We start from the raw sequence: 5,380 nt of genomic DNA on the forward strand, positions 1-5,380 counted from the left end.
CCCACCGCAGTGAAACTGCTTTGGCCTCATTTTTGAAGGGGGGCAAACCTCGCTCCCAGCCTCGCGGGGTGGGGAACAGGGACATCACAGTCAGTAGCAGGATGCCCTCGGGGAATGAGGCTCTTGGCCTGGCCTCTGGAAGTCCATGCCCTGTCTGACCCTAAGTGAGTATCCCCTGTGTTGGGGGTGCCCTCCCCGCCCTCCCCAAGCCTCCTTGGGATGGGTGATTCCACATGGAATGTCCTCCCACACACTGAGCTGTAGGAAGTGGACCATGGCTGAGGGGAACTCCTTGTGGTCACCTCATCTCCTCCCCAGACACAAATACATAAGTACCCTGAGGTATTGAAGAAGAATTTGCCACACCCTAGGGAATGCTTGCTATAGAGCGTTCCCTCAAACCCCTGAGTCACCCAGCCAGGGACACCCAGCTTGCTGAGATCTGTCCTCTGGCCATCCTACCTTCCCACACTCCCAGGGCCATGGCCATGTGTTCGAGTCCTGTCTACCACTCACCAGCGGCCTGCCGTGGTCATGAGTTACCCGGTAAGCTCAGCCTTGTTATCTATACAATAGGGATAATAGCATCGACCTTATAAAGTACCTGTGAAGCTTAAATGAGATAATGCCTGATGGGCATGGCTAGCGCATGTTCCTGCCTTCCGGTCCTTCTGTTCTCTCTGCTCACTGCAGAAAATCCGAGCTTGGCTTATTGTTTCTCTGCCTCCCCAGCCTCTATGGAGTAGTCTGCTGATTCATCAGGATAACCCTTAGGTGAATGTGGTACAGAATTGGGAGGAAAGAGAGGAAGAAGGATGAATTCCAGGGCAAGATAAGAGTGGAGGCAGGTTTGGGAGCAGCACAAGGTTTGAGGGAGGGGAATGAAGAGGGAAAGATTTAAGAAGCACTGCTGGGATCTATGGATCTAACCTTTTTTTTTTAGGGTTGAGGAATTTAAGTAAACACGCGAAGTTATTTTGAAATTATTGTTTTTTGGTTGCCATCTTTGATGATAAGATGGGTGATGGCCTTGTGAGTGACCCATTGGTCCAGTGCTGGCACACAGTAAGGACACAGTGAGCTCAGTTTTGCACGTGTACAGTCTTGCATTCCGGACTGGGTATTTCCTGCATCCACACTGGCTCAGGGGCTGCTTGAGGGCTGGGACTATAGCTCAGCTCCCCTCACCCCCATGCCAGACTGGGGGCTCCTTGAGGACAGGATTTTAGTGACTCCCATTGTGGGCAGTATCCTTCTGCCCTGAGGCTCCTCATGAGGCCCCAGAGCAGGGTCCTCATGCTCCCAGATAATGCCATATCTCTACATTGACTAATGGCCTGACCCTTTCTGTGTGGGAGGAAAAGGGAAGACATCAGAGTCCCAGATGTTTTCTCCTGCCATGTGCTGCCCAAAATGTTGAAGAGAATAACAGAGAAAGCATCCTGCCCCAGCCCAGCCCTAGAGCTAAACATGTCATTCTTGAGAATGAAAAAAATCTTATCCCCACCCAGTAGGTTCCCATAAATCCAGATGAGCTCTGTCCAGTCCACTGACTCTGTCTCATGGGGTGAGGCAAGGGCCAAGTCAAACCATAGTTTTGTCTTGAGTTGAAAGTGTTTACTTATTCGGCGAAGTGGCAGGATTGGAGGTGGAGGTCATTATGACAACAGTTCAGAAACTCCTGCAAGAAAGGAACAAGGTGTTTGCATTGTGGACAAGTTAGAATCTGTCTGTCTGGGTCGTAGCTTGGTTTTTGTATCTCAGTTTGGTGGTTGACTAAGGTTCTCCATATTCCAGGTTGATTTGTTGCAATTCAATAAGATCCCAACATTTATTGAGTGCCTACTATGTGCCAACTACTATCCTAGGGATAGCAGGGAAATCTTAGGATTATGATCAGGCTGCTTACCTTTAAGGATCTGTTCTCCACTGAGGGACAGATGTGTGCACAGCTGTCTCTGCTTCAGAGAGACTGAAGCTACAGGCAGGTGTGAACAGGGGTTAGGGGCCCAGAAGACAGAATGAGGAATCTTGTGGGAGGGGGGTTTGGAGAAGTCAGTGTGGGAACGTCTGCTCTGAACCTTGAAGACTGAGCAAGAACTCAAGAGCTAGAGAAGGAGAGAGGAAGAGATAGTATAAACAAAGTGGGGCACAGTGAGTAATTCAGTATGAAGTGGGGAGGAGGAATAGTAATGAGCGTGCGTCGAGTCCTTACTAACCACCGGGTCCTGTGCATATATATCATCTCATTTAATCCTCCTGGTAATCTGAGGAGGTAGGTGCTGATGAAGGATTAACATTTGGAGACAACAGATGGTTGAGCCAGGATCTGAATCAGGTTTGCCTGACTCCAAATTCCATGCTCTTTTCACTAGGCCAGTGGTTTCCTGAGTATAGTTTATGAAACTTTTAAGATTATGGAAGAGGTGCTTTAGGGACATGTCTGATTTTAGTTTCATATTTAAAACATTTTAATCAACACACTCAAATGTTATGTAATATGATTTTTCCTTCCATCTCTGTGCATATTTTTGAATTTTTATAAATGTGTCGTTGATTAGAAACACTGTGTGGTCTGCTCAGGTCTATTCATGCAAAACTGTGAAAGAGATCACCCTTCCCTGCCCACCACCCTCCATCACAAGGCGGGTGGCTTCTAGCCTAGGATGGCTGGCTAAATGCACATGGACTTGTCTCCTTTTCCTTCTGAAATATCTTAGAAATAAATAATAAAAATACAAGTTTTTCCAAAGAAGAGAGTTGGGGGAGGGTGTGTGTGCACAAAAGATACCAGACAAATTTCTGGAGCAGTTGTTCGATGGAGGAGGGTGAGAGAGTACGCAGGACAGAGAAGGCTACCACCTGGGATGCAGATGGCATGTCTGCAGCTCAGATGGGAGTTACCTGCCCACAGAAGCCTGAAGAAACTTGGGCTTGGCTATGTGGGCTTTACATGGAGGGCTGGGAAGGGAATATGTGACTGAAAATGGGGCTTAATTGAAGGGCTATAAATAGGATTATAAATTTCTCTGACTCTTGTATACAAAGTGCTCAGTTAGGTTTTTTTTTTAAATTTTATTTATTTTTGTGTAGAAGAACTGAGGTGTAAGCTAGAGGGGTGGGGGATGAGAGAATTCACAAGAGACAGACTGGGGAGAAGAACAGGCAGATCTACTGAAATTCACTGGTGAGGGGAGCAGCGGGCGAGACAGGAGAGGTTTGCTATGCCATAGGTGGGTCAGCTCCCTGGCTGGGAATTGAACTCAGGCCACCGAGGCCATAGTGCTGAGACTTAACCCCTCGGGCATCAGGGAGGCCCCTTCAGTTAGGTGTTTACTTTGCGCACTCCCATATTGCTCCTACCCCTAAAATGAAGGCTATTCTTTAAAGAAATTAAACTGTCTGAGGAAGACTGGGAGAACCCGGGTTGAAGGTGGGAACTTAGACTAAAGCATTTTGTAAGCTGACATTTAGAAGTGCAAACATAAAGACCAGTTCATTCCGAAACAAAGCCTACCATTCATCTCCACTTATCTGTATGCAGAGCTTCCAGGAAATGTTTATACTGCTTCATTCTTAAATATGAATGGACAACTATAAGCCAGAAGTTATTTAAGGAAAGCTAAGACATGAAATAGAGAGACTTAAGGTAAACAAATGGAAAGTAAGACCCGAGGAAAGAAATAATATATAGGTAGAAAAAAACTTAGAGAATATAAGAAGACACAGTATCTGTACATGGTGTTATGAAAATGGAACAATTAGAGAAAAAAATCCCCTGGTATAAAATATAAAATTCAGTGGATGTGTTGAAAGTTAAGGTCAAGTTAATCTCTCAGAAAATAAAAACAAAAAGGGAAAGAAAACAGAATTTTATAAAAGGTAAGAGACATAAAAAAACCCAGTGCATGGGCCTCCCCGGTGGCGCAGTGGTTGAGCGCTGGGTTGCGAAGCTGCCCGCGGCCTCTGCAGCGCCGGTTTGATCCCCGGCTGCTCCCCGGCCACCAGAGGAGGGTCCCACATGGCGCGCAGACCTCTCCTGCCGCCCGCTGCTCCCCTCAGCAGTGTACTTCGGTCCTTCTGCCTGCTCTGCTCCCCGCTCTGGCTCTGGTGAATTCTCTCACCCTCCCGCGCTTCTGACTGTACCCAGTGCATGTATAAACAAAACAAACAAACAAACAAATAAATAAATAAAACATGCCTCTATTAAAAAAAAAAAATTTAAAAAAAAAAAAAAACCCAGTGCAGTAAGTCCCTGTTTAATGATATAATAAGTATTTCATGGAGAAAAGAGAAATCATGGTGAGAATTTTCAAATAAATAATTGAACAAAGTTTTCCAGACCAAAAAACTCAAATCTTCAGACTAACAGGGCACACAAAATCCTCACCACAAAGAACACACAAGATTTTGGGATTTCAGAAAAACTCAGAAAATGAGGAGACCATAAAAGTTTTCAAAGAGAGAGAAAAAAATCACCTACAAAGGAATGAAAATCAGAAATTTACCAGATTCTCACCAGATTCGCTTGGTGCTAAAAGACAGTATCTTTATAAAGTTCTGAGAAAATGACTTGTGATTTTAAATTTGATACCCAGCAAAACTGTCTATTAGGTATGAGGGCAGAACAACAACATTTGTAGATGAATAAGAACTAAGAATTAATTCCCACATACTGTTTCTTAGAAAGTGAGGCTATGCTGCAATAAAACAAGGGAGAAACAAGAAAGGAAAATTGAGATTTTTGTCAGCTTGCAAGTGAGGTTGGTGTATAGCTTTAATTGATTAATTAGTTGGTTCATTTTCTGTATTTGGGACTGCAATATTGTAATTTGTAAGAAATATATATTTGGTTATTGAAATAATCAAAATATATTTCTCATATATTTGTGGTTTATTTAGTCCCTGTTATCTCTTTTTTAGGTTTAGATATCAAGATTATGCTAGCTCTAGAAAATGATCTTAGTGTTGTTTTTATGCTCTGAAAGTGTTTGCACAGAGAAATCTTTCTTGAATGTGTGCCCAAATCCCCTCCCATTAGATAATTTTGTAAAAACAATTCTTTGACTATATGTTCTGTTTTCTTTCACCACAGTTTTGTGACCTTTGTGGCAGATCATTCTACTACACAGTATTCATTATTATGCTTCCTTTATTTGAAATAATTTAATTTTGCCTACTTAAAAATTAAATGTCATAGGCCCCCTGCAGAGGGGTGGAACAAGTGACAATTTTGGTTAGTGAGATGAAAACACAAATGTACTGAGTGGAGTTTCCAGAAAAGCTATTATTTTCTTGATTAAAAAAGAAAAGGAGAAACTTAGTTGTGCCTGTGCCTTTCTCCCTTCCTCCTGCCTGGTCTGTAGATAAAATGTCTAGA

Source organism: Talpa occidentalis, unplaced genomic scaffold, assembly GCF_014898055.3.
Source record: "Talpa occidentalis isolate TD23 unplaced genomic scaffold, MPIMG_talOcc4v2.1 talOcc4.7, whole genome shotgun sequence".
In the NCBI taxonomy this organism is placed as follows: domain Eukaryota; kingdom Metazoa; phylum Chordata; class Mammalia; order Eulipotyphla; family Talpidae; genus Talpa; species Talpa occidentalis.